Genomic DNA, 15,718 nt, shown 5'->3' on the forward strand with positions numbered 1-15,718 from the left:
TATTGTCACTTCCTCTACAGAGTCAAAGTAAAGATGCTGGAGGGCAGGGAAGAGTTAGGGGATGGGGGGACCCTGAGTCGTCTGAGGGCTTGGACAGGATGGCAGGTGAGGGAGTGGAGGCAACAATACAAGCCACCGGCCCGGCACCCTTTCATGTTCTCTCAGGCCTCAGCATTGTAAGTGTCTCCCACGTTACAAACTGGGAAGCCCAGTCTCCATGAGGTAAGTCACCTGCCCAAGTTCAAAGAGCCATTGTTGGTCGTGGACCTATGATGGAAACCTGGCTGGACTGGTAACGAAACCTCCTCTTTTTCTAGTGCACCTCAATGCTTTTTGTTAGGTAAGTAAGACTTGGCATTGGCCTTTTGACTTTGAGTGCTAACAGCTTGATTCAGTGGAATTCTTGAAGAAATCCTAAATGCTGAAGCTTTAGCCACGATGAATTAATCAGTTTTGCACTGTTCCATGAATCCAGAAGTCAGTCTTTAAAGTCTTGTTGCTAAAATGTATAAGTAGCATATGTGTGTGTGTGTGTGTGTGTGTGTGTGTGTGTGTGTGTGTGTATCTGGACTTTTTTTTTTGGCTGGAATTTTTCACTTTTGATAGGTGACTTATTCTTGGTGAGGTCATGTGAACCCTGTGGATTCCTCCCGGAAGGTGTCCAAGGGTATTCTGGGGTAACCCAGCCTCACACGTCATCTTTCTTCTGTTCAGGGAGCGTTGGGAGTTGGCACCGCCTGAGGCTGCCAGGTCTGTCTGTCGCAATCCCCAGAAAACATGGGCTTTCTCTGGTCTCTCACCAAACGCGTCACTTTTCCTTTCCGCCTGGCTCTGAACTGCAGACTTCAGTCCAGTTTTCAGGACTGGCTGTTTGGCCTTCCTGCGCAGAACCCCCACCTTGGCCGTGAACCATGCTCTGCCTATTAGCATAAGTACCTAATGGGGCTTCACTAAATTGTTGTCGCGAGGAGACCGGGCAAAGGCTGGCGGCAGGAGCATCTGCTGGGGCTGGAGGTGTTCCTTGCACTGGTTTTCCTGACTTCTAGGATGATTTTCATTAAATAAGCAAATTTAGTATGCTAAGGACATCCCACCCCCCCTTTTCCCCCAGGCATTTTAAACACGGGGTCTGGGGTTAATGTTCAAGCTGTCTTATAGACTGGGTTTTTAAAATATAAATGAACCAACACTCTGCAGCTGCATCTGGGCTCTGACAGTGTTCTGAGGCGGTTACAGGGGGAAGAAGGAGGGGGGAAGCATATTTTGTGGAATGGACAAATAAGCTGTTTTTGCAATTTTAATTGGCTCTTCCTGGCAGAGGTTTCATACAGCTGTTTCTCAGAGCCACTGACACAAACTATTTATGGTACAAGGGGTTGTAGATCGCCACAGACACTCACCAGGAGTATTGCTACCCCACTCGGAAACATGTTTCCTGACCCCCAAGGTAATACAGGGAAATGAAGAGGACATGCTTGTGGCCACTCCTCATCCTAGACCTAGGCCTACTCGTCTGGCTGTGTTTGGGTTTTGCCTTTGTAAGATGTTGATTGCTGCAATGCAAAAAAGGCTTTGGTCTGTCTTGCTGGCATGCCCTAGCTACTTATTGAAGAGATGGGTGTATGTCTGAGAGGAGAAGTAGATGGGCTGGGGTGGGGATGGGTGATCGTTTTGATTCTGATACCTCTCCTGCTAAAAGGAGTGGAATAGGCACAAGTTCAATGGTTACTGTTACAGTGACAACTGGAACAAGGGGGTGGCTGGATGTTGAAGCTGACTCTTAGCACTCAGATCTGGAGCTGTCACCTTCCAGGGTGTTATGCGAATGTACTTCTTACATCACTGCCTCTGAGCTGGCCTTGTGGCCCTGTTGTTTCTTTGTCATATATTGAATCCATCTTTTTTTTTTTTTTTTTTTAAATTAGGCCTTCTGAAAACTGAGAGGCTCAAGCGGAAAATGGATTCTTTTGTAAAAACCCACATTTCTTAAGCTTATACTTGGACCAAGAGTCCTCTCATTCACTCGGGGATGTTTCTTTTTTAAATTTTTTATTTATTGATTTCAGAGAGAGGAAGTGGGGGGAGAGAGAGATAGAGGAGGAAGGGAGGCAGGGAGGGAAGGACATCGATTTGTTCCACTTATTTAATGCATTCATTGGTTGATTCTTGTATGTGCCCTGACCAGGGATCAAACCCTGAAACCTTGGCATTACCGGCGACAAAGCTCTAACCAACCGAGCTACCCAGCCAGGACAAGGATTTTTCTTTTTTTTACAGACCACTTTGAAGCTAACTTAATTTTAATTTTAGTGTACGCTAAAACAATTTCTTACATGACTCCTACAGTTTTCCTCGAGTTATTGAAAAGCCATTTCTGTAAAGGAAGTTTCTATGCTGCTGTTCATTTTAACTACCTAATATTGTTTTGTCATTACTACTTGAGGGGAACTTGGATCTAAAGAAATATGACAGCCATTCTGGAGCACTTGAAAGGACTGTAAACTCCAGAATCTGTTGTTTTTCTTTGCCTCCCTCCTCTCTCCCCAAAGACCTTTAAATAGAAGCTGCTTCCTTTGCTGCGCTCGCCCCAGACCCTATCTGATTTCTCCAGTTGCCGAGCAGAGGGTGGCGGCTTGCCTCTGAAGGCCACCCGAAAGGACAGAAATGTTTTATGGAAATAGCCTGATGTTAACGGGGGAGGTCCTCAGACTGGAAAGCAACAAAATAACCCAATACGAAGAGCCCATCTTGAAATCTGCCAGTTCTGATACAAACGCATGCTTAATCAGTTTTCCCAATGCTTTTACCAGAGGTGAAAGTGCACGGTCTGAATTAGAACTTGGATTGCATGAGCTAACGTAAGCCCTAACATTTGATGTGTACTTTATTTACTCCAGGCTTAACAGGAGGACCATTGTGTGTGTGTGTGTGTGTGTGTGTGTGTGTGTGTGTGTGTGTGTGTAAACATGGTGTGGATTAGTTCTGGGTTACACGCGCCTTCATCTTCTTACTGCATTAAACTCTTTGGGGGAACAGATAAAAAGGACATTGAGCCAAACCGGTTTGGCTCAGAGGATGGAGCGTCGGCCTGCGGACTGAAAGGTCCCAGGTTCGATTCCGGTCAAGGGCATGTACCTTGGTTGCGGGCACATCCCCAGTGGGAGGTGTGCAGGAGGCAGCTGATCGATGTTTCTCTCTCATCGATGTTTCTAACTCTCTGTTCCTCTCCCTTCCTATCTGTAAAAAAATCAATAAAATATATTTAAAAAAAAAAAAAGGACATTGAAGCCTTAGGAACAAACTGCACACCATGAAATGTTTGTCTCAGACAACCGTGCAGACAATAGCCAGGGACTTCTGCTTGAAGACAGGCTCATAACGGAAAACAATTTCCAAGGCCTCGGGTGGGTGGTTGACCTTCGGCAGGCACTGGGGGATCCTGGCTGGTGTCAGAGTGTCCGATGTGGTTTGTCAGCATGAGGCCTCAGTGTGGCTCAGCTTGGGAACAGTCGAGAAGCTCCAGCCGAGACTTGGTGCTTCTGACGTGCAAACACTGTTTTCCCAATAGATGAATTTGGCCCATGTGTAACTGTGGCTCCTTCGTTTCTTTAAGGAAGGGAGAGAGAACATAACCGTTCAGGGAGAAAAATTAGAGCATAAATGTTTGGATATTGAAAATGTTCGAGGAAGAGCAAAGAAAAATGTCATAATTAGGTGGCGCCTCTGGTCTGAGCAGGCAAAGCCTATCGGGATTGGGGTATCGCAGAAATCCCTTATTTAAGAAGTCATTCCTGTTCATCATTGACAGAGCAACTGTGAGCGCTGTTAGGCCAGAGCAGTCATTCTGCTAGAGGGGAGGGGAGTCAGTTGCAGCCTGTAGGGCCCGGGACGAACCTGAGGGCTAGCTCCTGTTAAAAGGGCCCATGCCAGCAGTCGGAGCCAGCCCAAGGCTAGTTATGTGGGGGTCAGAGGAGAGCAGGGCAGGGGGGGCCTCATGTCCTTTGTGCCCGCAAGAAGGACAGGTAATTTCTTATAGATCTGGAAAGTCACGTGCATGCATCTTGGTAACTTTTTTTTTGAAGGGGTGGGGGGGCGAGAGACTAAAAAGAACAACAACCCCCACCTCATGACACCTTGCTGAATCTTTATTTTTTGCTGGTCTCAGACCCCTGTCTCTAAAAGGTTGCCAGCTCCCTACTTTATGATATAGACATTTAGGGAAACATGGCAAGACTCCTGGTTTCTTCACTGTGATGCTATTTGCTGGCAGTAAATATTAAGTGAGCTCTTCACATTCAGTTTCGTCCCATCAGATCGCGGCCACTTCTTCTGCGTTTAACCTCTAAGGTGCAAATGGATAGGTATTAAGTATTTTTTTAAAAAAGTAATATCTTTTGTTTTGTGTGAAGTCTCCTTGTACAGGTGCAGAATTGAGGGAGACATGTTGTTCTGAAGTGTGTGCTGGTGACTTGCATTGTGACTGCTTGTTAATTTTGAATATCTTGCCTTGAAAGATGTTTGAAAGGCTTTTAAAAAAAGCACTTTAGAAGCAACCTCAGGGCTTTGACTTTTTGAAGAGTGGTTATAACTAAGGAACTGTTCTGATGACGTGAGTTATAAATGGTAATCAGTCACAAATAATTAACTAGATATTTGACCGTGCCAGGACGATCCTAGCACAGTGTGATAGCAACTTGGAATTTGAAATTGCACTTGACCTGGTTATCTTCTGAATGTTAGTTCTTCTCTTATGTGAAGAAACATCTTTTGTGCATGTTGCCCTAAACATTTATATAAAAAAGCCACCTTCAGTTTATTGCAATGTATTAAATAGAAGTCTCAAACAGGAAGGCAGCTTATACAATTGTGATAATTATTTTTAGTGAATTACTTTCTTACAGCTCTTCTACAAGGAGTTCAAGATTTTGAATTACCTTATAGGTGCCACAGATATAATATAGCTGGTTTAATAGAAAAACTCTTTATATACTGTGTTTGTTATAAATTACACTATTCAGCAAATGTTTTCAGAGCACCTACTATCCACAGACACTCGGGGTGCAGCAGTGTGACCCTACATTTAAAAGGGTGCTGAAATCCATCCAAGTTCAAGCTGTGCATCAAAACGAGGAATTCAGAGATAGAGATACTGTAGGAGGCAGGGTGAGCATCTGAACCTAATTAAATAAATGTAGGTGGAACCAATGCCAAACAATTAAGGAATTTATGGGAACAGGACAGAATGTGAAAATTACATCTTTTTTTTTTTTTTTTTTTTTACAGTCTCTAACTGAACAAAAATATGGAGGCAGAGAGAAAAAAATGAGAGGAAGTATTAGCATTCTGGCAGCCACATCTTTCAAAATAGAGTCAACCAATTCTGCCTAAAATGGAAGCACATCATATAAAAAAATTACTCCAGTTTCTATATATATATAATCATCTCTTCATCTTAAATTCTGTTTTGTTACAGGCAAGCACATTTAAATTTAATATCACAAATGAAATAGCATGTCGACTATGATCCCATTTTCATAAAATTATTTCTGTCTACCCGTGTCCTCATTCGTCCATCCATGTATGTGAAAAGATGCCTAGAATGGCTTTTGTCTAATATTAATGATATTATTTCTGTCTCTTGGTGCTTAAATTTATCTAATTTTGCATTTGTCTTTTTTCTCTGCATAAATCCTTTTAAAAATATTTAAAAATTGAGCAAATATGCCAAGACCTTAAAAGTAGATGATGTTGGGTGTTAGGGATATAAAGAGTTACTATTTTTAAATATTTTTTATTTTTTTAACTTCTAAAATTAGAGAAGCGGGGAAGTGGGAGGGAATATTGGTTACTCTACTGAACATTGGTTATGTTACACATACAGCCTAAGTCTCCAAAGTAACTAAGAATAAGGCCTGTGGATATCTTTGATATTTCATTCATTCCTTCTCTGCCATGTTTAATTTTTTTCCACATCACTTTCTCCCCCTGCCCACAACCCGTTCCAGGGTGTGTCCCACTCGGAGACTGGTATGGTTTCCTTTCAATGACAGCTTTTCCCTCGTTTGTTTAAGTGGGTGTGAGGTGGGGGAAGATGGTTTTGAGAGGATGCCTTTTAGAACTTCACCCAGCCTGCGGTACAGAGACCAGGCTGGAGGGAGACCAGAGAGAATGTGAGTGGACCAGCTGCGGTATTACTGAAGCCATCCTGCCCAAGGCTGACAGTGGCCTTGGGCAGAGGAGGTGGACATAAGAGAAATGGACAAGACCTATTGGAAGATTGGTTGCAGAAAGGGGAGTGAAAGAGGGAGTGTCCAGGGTGACTCCTAGGCTCTGAGTTTGCACAATAGGATGGATGGCGGTGCCAGGCCCTGAGAATGAGGCATCAGTGATGCAAGACAGCCTTGATGTTGGCACACCTGACTCATGACACCGGACCAGGTGACCTTAGGCTTCATTTCAGAATCGATAGCCCGTGAATGGGCTTTTTGGGACCCCTCCCTCCGGAACTTAGAGTAATTGTCAGCAGCATTTTCTGGGGAGAGGTTCCTTCCGTGTCTTTCATCAGACTCTCTGGGAGGACCTGACTCAAGAAAGGTTAAGAACCGCTAAGTATGCTTCATCACAGTTACCTTTCAGTAAATACTTGTCATGGGCTCCTGAAGCACAAGAAACAATACTGACGAATGGGAATTTCCTGTTCAGCTTGGTCACAGGGAATTTGAACTGTTCTTCCCTGACCACCTGAGACCAGCGATCTCCCTCCCTCTCAATTTCTTTAGCAGTAATTATGCTTATTACTTCTGCCTTATTTTTATATTTTTTGAGTACATCGCTTAGCCTTTAGAATAGAAACAGCCTGCAATGATGAGCATATCCCTGTGATGGGTGATTTATGTAATTATCCCTGGGAGATTAGTATTGGCATTTCCCTTTAACATAGGAGGAAACTGAGGTGTAGACAACATATAAGTTAATGGTAGGTAGTAAGTGGCAGAAGTAGGATTTGAATCCAGTCTAAATGACTCCAGAAGCTCGTGGCTTTGCAATATATAGACACGTCCTGTTGGCCGGCAGACGCGCTGCCTGTTCTTAGATCTTGGCTGGCGCTGTGTACTCAGATCCTTGCTGAAAGCATGAATAAGCATACTGTAGTTTGATCAAGCCTCTTTTATGTAATGCCCAGAGTAAAAAATTACCCCTTCTGCTTTCCTCATTTGTAAACAAAATGCCCTTTCTTATCCTCTATAGCGGGGTTTTCTTAGCAACTTACATATCCTATCTTGTTTTGGAAAAAGCAAAATTATTCAGATTCCCAGAATAATTATACCCACGTCACATATTTGAAATTTATTTCGCTGTGACCATCCTTACCTCCCAATCCAGTTTCAAGTTTATTTCGCTGTGACCATCCTTACCTCCCAATCCAGTTTCAAGTTTATTTCGCTGTGACCATCCTTAGCTCCCAATCCAGTTCCTAGCTAGTTTTTAAAGTACGTGGTGGTGCTGTTTGTTGTTGTTATTTGAATTAAAAACCTTGTTAGGAGGTTGAATTTCTGAAGGAGTCATTTATGTTCAGCCTGTGTAACTAATGGACAATTATCTTTTGGTTTTCTCTGGAAACTTGCTTTAATGATGTTCAGAGTAGTGTTTACATATGCCATCGCTTGCCCGATTAGTTTTATAAGGACATCCATGCTGTCTTGGGGCAGCCACCATTTCTCTTCGCCCTCACAGGCGTTCTCTAGGTCCCCCTTCAAGGACTGAAGACTGGTTCTCCCTGAGCTCCTGGCCAGGGGACCAGTCCTTCACCCAGGAAAAGGGGAGAAGGTGAGCGTCAGGGGTGGGTGAGTGTACCAGCTTTTCTGATTGTCAACAAATCTCTTCCTCTTATCGTGAAACTGAATTTTTATCCTGAAATTGTGGACAGGACACATGACTATAGCAATGGCCTTCAGATTTAGGGCGAAGAAATTTCTTAACACCAAGGAAATGTGGAAATGAGCAGAAGTTGAGAACATTTGAAAAGTATTCAGAGCCCTGATGAAAAGTGCAATGAAGTACATCGATACTTTGGTTCTGAGAAGATGGCCAAGTGGAGTGCCTGGCATATAACAGATGGTTCGTTAATTCTATCGAATGACTGCCTATGTAGAGATGGGTGGATGAATGCTGCCAGACTAGAAACTCCATGAGGGCAGAGTTGCTGTATGGCTAGTGTTATATAGAAAGTATTCAATAAGTAGATCATGAATGGATGACTGAATGAATGCCAGGAAAAGATAAGATTTTTTACATATAAGCTATAGACCCTAAGAGATTAACAAAGTGTGCTTGAAAAGTCAAGCTTGTTAGAAATATCCCCGACTTCTACCATACCAGAAACCCATTTTTAAATTTGAAAATATTAACTAAAAACTTACATTTTGAATTTTTTAATGAAAATTATATTAAGGCTGTAGTTCTTAAACTTTTAGGTCTCAGGACCCCTTTATACTAAAAAATTATTCAGGACTTTAAAGAGCTTTTGTTTATGGAGATATTATCTACCAATATTTACCTTATTAAAAAGGAAATTTAAGAAGGATTTATTAATTAACCTTATATCAAAGTAAAGAGTAATAAGCCCTTTACATGTTAACATAAATTACATAATTTCATGAAAAAGGGTATCTTTCAAAACAAAATTTAGAGTGTTATTGAAAATCTGTGTGATGTCTGACGTGAATACAAACAACACTGTTGGACTCAGCTGGTTTTGCTTTCAGTCAGTTGTGATATGTTGCTTTGGTTGAAGTTTATATCTAACACAGATAATGTAATGAGAAGAGGGAACAGTACTAAAAAATACTTTTGAATCCTCACCTGAGGATATTTTTCCATTGATTTTTTTTAGAGAGAGAGAGTGGATGGGAGGGAGAGAGGGGGGGACATCAATGTGAGAGAGAGACAACTATTGGTTGCCTCCCACATGCACCCTGACCCAGGGCCAGGGATCAAATCTGCAATCCAAGTACATGCCCTTGAAGGGGAATCGAACCCGAGACCTTTCAGTGTGCAGGTTGACACTCTGACCACTTAGCCACACCAGCCAGGACTGGAATAGTATTTTCATAGCCTTTTCAGATGATTGGAGGCATTTTTCTTTGATAGTTGGCAAGTGAGCGTTGAAAGTTTAGTTAGACTATGAAACCACGTCTGTGTCCATAGGTCTGTCTGGAGTGCCTCTGCCACATGCCTGTATGATCTCATTCTTTGTTTGGTAAACACCATTTCATTTAGCCCCACAGGCCTTCTGAACGTTGACCTGTTTCATTATACAACATCAAAAAGTCAGTTGTTAAGATCAGCATCAATCTCATAAAAAAAACAAGACCTTTAAGTACTAGGAAGCTGTCAAGCGCGTGGCTGGTACAGGTTTTCCAAAGTTCTGTTTTTCACTCGGAAGCTTGAATTTTATCATTGGCAGTAAATACTGCCAGTTATTTTCCACGAAGTGACAGGCTCTCACTTCATTCATTTGCAAGAAAGGATATGCCAACTAGCCTCGTCTGGAGAACCCTGGTTTGTAGTTCTTTCAAATAAAAATGGGGTTCCGTGGGAAGAGAAGGCGAGACAGCCCCCCTGCTCGGAGTACAGCCTAAGTGCTGTATGCGTCACACAGGATATTAACATAGAACCGATGCGCCCTCAAGACATTCTTAAACGTGAAACTGGCATTAAAAAAATAACAAGCCCTGGCCGCGCAGCTCAGTTCATTGGAGTGTTATCCTGTTCACCACAGGGTGGTGGGTTCAGTTCCCAGTCAGGGCACACGCCCAGGTTTTGAGTTTGATTCCTGGTCGAGGAGCGTATAGGAGGCGAACTGTCAGTGTTTCTCTCTTGCATTGATGTCTCTCTCTCTCTTTCTCTGTCTGTCTTTCTCTCTTTTTCTCTCCCTCCCAACCTTCCTTTCTCTAAAATAAATTAAAACAAAACAAAACACACAGACCTGGGATTTCACAGTGGGATGAATGTCACACCGTGCAGAATGGTGCTGCTGCCTCTGTTCTTGCTAAGTCACCAGTGGTCTTACCAGCATCGCTTTCCCACCTTCAGGCCCAATGTCAACACAGGGAAGAAGGCAGATAACGACTTGGCATTATCAGGAGAGTAGTTTCATCATGCTGACCCTGGGAGGTCTGAGGAGCGTGCTTGGAACAGACATTAAGAGTTTGGGAACAGCCCATTGAAATTCATACTTCACAAATTGAAATTGTGGTACCAATTGTCCAGAACAACACATAACTCAAAATTCATATTTATCTTGGAGGAGTGCATTCCAAGGCATTCACCATCGCTACCTTGTTTTGCTTCTGTGTGTATTAAAATTGGTTTGCTTACCCTTAGCCTATGTCAGCAGGTTCTGGACATTGGATCCAGGAGCAGGTTGGACAACAGAGCAGGGGGGCAGCCTGAAGTTAGGAGTAGTGGACAAATGAATCATCCACATGTGGATGGATAATGGAGCTGGAAATGGCTCTCCGCTTTCGTCAACTGCTTAGTCAAAAAGCAGTGAAAACTATACACAGTTAAAAATTACAGGTCTCCAAAATAGATACTTTGTGCAAACTGGCTTTATTTATTTAGTTTTTATTGATTTCAGAGAGGAAGGAAGAGGGATAGAGAGATAGAAACATCAATGAGAGACAGTCATCGATCGGCTGTCTCCTGCACGCTCCCTACCCAGGATCGAGCCCGCAACTCGGGCATGTGCCCTGACCGCCAATGGAACTGTGACCTCCTGGTTCATAGGTCGATGCTCAATCACTGAGCCACACAGGCCGGGCTGTGCAAACTTTCAATGTAGCATTTAACGGAGAATGAATCTAGCGTCGGGTTGAGAATTTTCATAAAGCCTTTGTCTTAAGAGCTTAAGTAATTTCTCTTACGAAGCGTTCAAACTGCACCGGAGGCTGCACAAATGTGAAAAGCTGAGGTTGCTCTTCTACGGATCACCATCATGCGGGGCACCTGTGACCCTCTTCCTGTGCATATTGGAGAGTCGTCCAATAAAAAGAAATTATTTTACACCTGTGGCAGCAGGTCTAGCGCAAACATTTTATTTCTGCCTGCCATTGAAAACGTGAGACTATGGATTTTCTCTCGAGATCTGTATTTTAAAAAGGAGGAAAATTAAAATTCCTGCAGAGGCTGGGTTTCTGAAGGCACCTGTGCCTTTGGTGTGCTGTGAACGCCTCAGGAACAGGGTGGGGAACCAGTAGCTTGCACAAAACGCTGCTACGTAAGCCAGCCTTAGTGAGGACAGGGCTATGCAGAGCTTTGCAAATAAGTTGTCACATCCTCTGTGTCCTCGCTCCTCCCGTGTTTAATTTTTCTCCTGGCCTGAGGGGTGGAAGAAATGAATCACCCTTTTCTACCAGTTTGGCTGCGAAGGGCTCGCCACGTGGTGGACTTTGGCAGGGCAGAGAGGGTTTTCCGGGGCCTCCCGGTTGTCCGGCTCCTGTGTTCTTGCACCTTCTGTGGGCTGCTGCTGACTGCGCACAAAACCCCAAATTCATTCCTCCGGTAGCAAAAACACTTGGCCCGCTTCCCCAAAACCGCTCATGCTCTCCTCACTTGCGTGGCTTTGATTGAGTGTTAGGTATCTCCCTGGCTGCCTCCGCTGCTTCTTATTTTTAGGGCCTTCGTGAATGTCTTCTGTGTGTGAAACATGAAAAGTGAGCCACAGCTGCTGGAATTGGAAACTTAGGGTTTTTAGGCCACCGGTCCCTTATCACATGGCCCTATCAGGTTCTTTAGTTACAGAGGTTAAAAAGAAGTCCATCCTAGGGGCTGGTAGCCGGGTGTGGGGGACGGAGGGGGAGGCTGCGCACCTAAGGGGCAGTGAAAAAAGATATTGTAACTAAAGCTTGGGCCAGTGTCCTCAGAGCTATGGCCTTTCAGGTGCTGGCAGGCGTCTGCTTACAGCTCAGCCCACTTACAAATGAGGGGACACACTTATGAAAACAGTACTTTTTATTTCCCCCTGGGGACTGGCTTCTCACATGTTGAAGTGGTGCTGGGGAAAACTTAGATGCCCCGTAGGCGACATGCATTTCTAACCTGAGAGGGAGGGCTCCGGAGAGGCACGGCCAGATGAGCCACGTGGGTGGCTGATGGAGTGGTCCGTCCAGCCCAGGGCAGACCCAGGCAGGAAGCTGGGCTCCCTGGGGTGGGTGTCTGTGAACCTTTAAGAGACAGGAAGGGGTTGATTATAGGGGTGACAATTTCATCTCCTCCTTCCTGAAATAGAAAAATGAAATAAAGTAAAAATATTTAAAATTTTGTTATTTTCCGCTTTCGGAAGGCTGAGCATTTGTGTTGGGGCCAGGTCTTGATAGTCACTGCGGTTAAATGAGAATTCATAGCAAGTTCACAGGCCTCACGGAAACCTGAGGCCTGTTTGTTCTGGCTCCCTCCCTCCCAACGTGTGGAGCTACATGGAGCTTGTTTTCTCTGCAGTCCTGCAATATAACTGTGTTTATCTTCTCACCTCGTCACAAACCACAGTACTTACACTTGTGCATTCATTTTCTCTCTCTAACTAAAGTGTGAATGACTGATGGAAGAAACTGTGTGGGCAGAGTCTTCTCCCCACTACATGGTACTGAACCTGGTACATGGTGGGGGTGTATATGCAGTGACTGTCTGTTGAATGGGTGGAATAAGTACAGCCAAATTTATTGGCCAAATTTTCCAAATTTATTGGAAAACCATGGACAGTCAGCGCTGCTCTGGTTTTATTTCTCCTTCCGACTGTAGATGCATGCCCTCTAACATAACAGGACAGAGGCTGTGATGGCTAGAGGCTGTACATTACCTAGTCCACAGCACAGTTTGGGTACCTCTTGCTTCTGAGCCTTGAATGAGCTTTCTCAACATGATAGCAATTCCTTTGGTCTGTGTTTTAAATCTGTGAGACTCTTTCTGAATTTGAAGACTTGGAAGAAAAACCTTTCACCCAAGGTCTTTAGATTTTAACAACTCATCCCTTAGGACAAGGAGACTATTAATACTTATTTAAACTTCCTCCTATCCATGTGGCTGTGTTTTAGAAAGGGCTAAGGGGAAATTATAAAATATATTTTGAAATTGGAGACAATTATATTTTAGTACGTGCTGCTCAAGAAATAGTCTTCTAGGGGTTGTAAATCATTAGCTGTGAGCTTTTGAATGATTAAACATATGACTACATTTTAGTAGTTACAAAAAAACAAGTGCCTACTGAAACCAGTTTAAGACCTAAAAGTAGGATTTATATAAGGACCCACTGGGCACTTTACAGGGGCAGACCAGGAAATGCTGCCCAGCTACAAGGGGTCTTGGAACCGGGATCTGGCTGCATGGGGACCCAAGGCCCTTTCAACCTGAGGCCCCCTGGGGCCCACCCCACTTCCCTTCCTGGATTGGCTTCATTCCTCTATAGGGGAGCAGCTGGGCTTTCTCCACTTCCCTGCTTATAGGGTCTAAAATGGCCAAGTCAGATTCTCAGAGTACAAGTGCAAGCAGATACAAGTCTCAGCTTAAATTCCTGGGAGAGCCTGGTCGGGTGCCCACCCCGATCCCATGCATTCTGCCCGGGCAGGAGGAGTCTGGGGAGTAAATGTAGCTTCAAGGGCTGGAGTGAGATGCCAGCGCCAGCAGCTATCTCAGGAGTCTGGAAATAGTCAGCAGGGCTGCACCCCTGGGAACAGGCCACAGGGTCTGACAGCACCTCCATTCCTTTCCTCCCAATTCTTTCCCACTGTTTCTTTTGGGAAATGCAGTGCCTGCCTGGAGACCCATCCTTGTGAGCGAGATGGAGTTTTCAGACCTGGGCATGGCGTTGGCAGACCATCTCTGCCCTAGGGTTGTCGAAACAGACACTCTATCCAAGTGGTAGAGTTTTCATGGACAGCTCCAGAGCGAATGAAGGGGAAAGAATGATAGGAAAGAAAAGAACACCTCAAGTTTGTGGGTTTTTTGTTTTTAATTTCTGTTTTATGAGTTGTGTTGCTTTAAGGGGTTAGGGAGAAGGGAAGTGGTGGAGAATGGTATGAAGGACATTCTTGAGTTTTTCTCTCAGACAAAAGAATTTTATCAGCCAGCTTCATGGTTTGGAAATATTTCTTAGATATGGCCATTCAGAAATGTTTTTGATAACAAGTTAGACATTTTAATCTGTCCAAGATTATTGTTCATTGTCAACTAACTTTACGCTGGTTGCAGCAAAGATAGTTTTGTTGTTATGCCAGGCTCTGAAGAGAACTATTCAACAGCTGGGTAGCTATGATTGCATTAAACTAATAACATCCCCTGGTTGAAGGGGTGTGTCCTAGATTTGACATTGGAAATCCTTTCCATTAAGTGCAGCACAGGCAGATTTTTCTGCACATTTTGGTGAAGCTTAACCATGTTCGATGACTCACTTGGATCATAGTCTTTATTTATTTTTCTGATTGCTCCTGGTAACCTCCTATTTGGGCTGTTTGCTCAGTGGTAATGCTGGTATGCCCCCCTTGTCACAGCAGATACAATGGGCTCATTGGATTCAGAAACTCAGTCTGTTCTGAAAGCACTGAGGAGGCCCCAACAGAAAGACGTTGGGAAATACTCGGAAATGCGGGACGCACAGTGGCGAGGGGTTTCCGTGGCTGGCTTTGAGTTTGGTGGCCCCGGTGGACTGCTTCCAGAACCTGGGGACAGATGCAAGGACCTTACTTCAGGCCTCTGAGCATCCTCAGTTACTGGGGACTTTTTTTTTTTTTAAATAAGAGTTGCCTTTTCATTGTCGTGAGTTAGAATGTCCAATAGAGAGAAGCTCATTACTGCTTTGCTTGTATTATTACCTTTGAAAATGTCCCATCTTGAACATTTCCTATGTTTCGGGCATCGAGTCCTTTAAAATAAATGTGTGTTGTCTGTTTTGTGGGAAGAGTTCTTGGCTGGGATTGTAGACATGAGCATTCCCTCATATTCTATTGTGTTCTTGTCCATACACATCTCTGGACTTCACAGTTTTGTTTTGCAAAATGAAGGAGGGTGGCTACAGTGATCTCTAAGATAACTTCCAACCCAACACGCCAGGGCTCAAGTTAGAGGCACTCGATTCTATGTCATTTAAGTTCTCATTGGGCAGATTCATTCATCAGTTATATTAGCCCTGCTCCCTGCACGTGGGCTCTGGGTCTCACATCACTGTCTACACCGTGCTTACCATGGTAGTTGCGTCATAAACATGGCTGGTTGAGCCAATGAATGCATAGATGCATGGGGCCATCCTGAAACTGCTCTGTAGGATGCACGCCGTGTGTCAGGCCAACCTGAGTCCGACCTCTGTCATTTGGAGTCTGTTTTGAAAATGGAAGATTAAACATCTTCTCCCTGCAGATCACAATCTAAAGTCCCAGACCAACCTTGGATGGCCCAGGTCTTCCTCTGCAGGACATTTATTCCCAGAAGCAGGGGGGCTGTTCCTGTCTCCTGCTTGTTTGCCCTGGGACTGCCTCCCTGCCTAATCAGTTTAAGCTCTTCCCTCTTAGGCCGCTAATCCTATTTCTCCGGCCCAGAAGCATCAGGGTAATAGTAATGCGTCCCGTAGCTATTACAAAAATGACATTGCCTTGCACATAAATAAATAAAGTACTTATTATATTTTTTCCTCTGGAAAAGGATGATTAAGCAGAGATTTAATTTTCAT

The 15,718-nt window shown here is 44.0% G+C and overlaps 1 protein-coding gene across 4 annotated transcripts in view; it reads left to right on the forward strand.

Annotated features, from left to right (window-relative positions):
- Window positions 1–15,718, forward strand: part of PRKCA (protein kinase C alpha) — a 277,132-nt gene that overhangs the window by 22,861 nt on the left and 238,553 nt on the right. The window lies entirely within an intron of this gene.

The sequence above is a fragment of the Myotis lucifugus genome, unplaced genomic scaffold, assembly GCF_000147115.1.
Source record: "Myotis lucifugus unplaced genomic scaffold, Myoluc2.0 scaffold_100, whole genome shotgun sequence".
NCBI lineage: Eukaryota > Metazoa > Chordata > Mammalia > Chiroptera > Vespertilionidae > Myotis > Myotis lucifugus.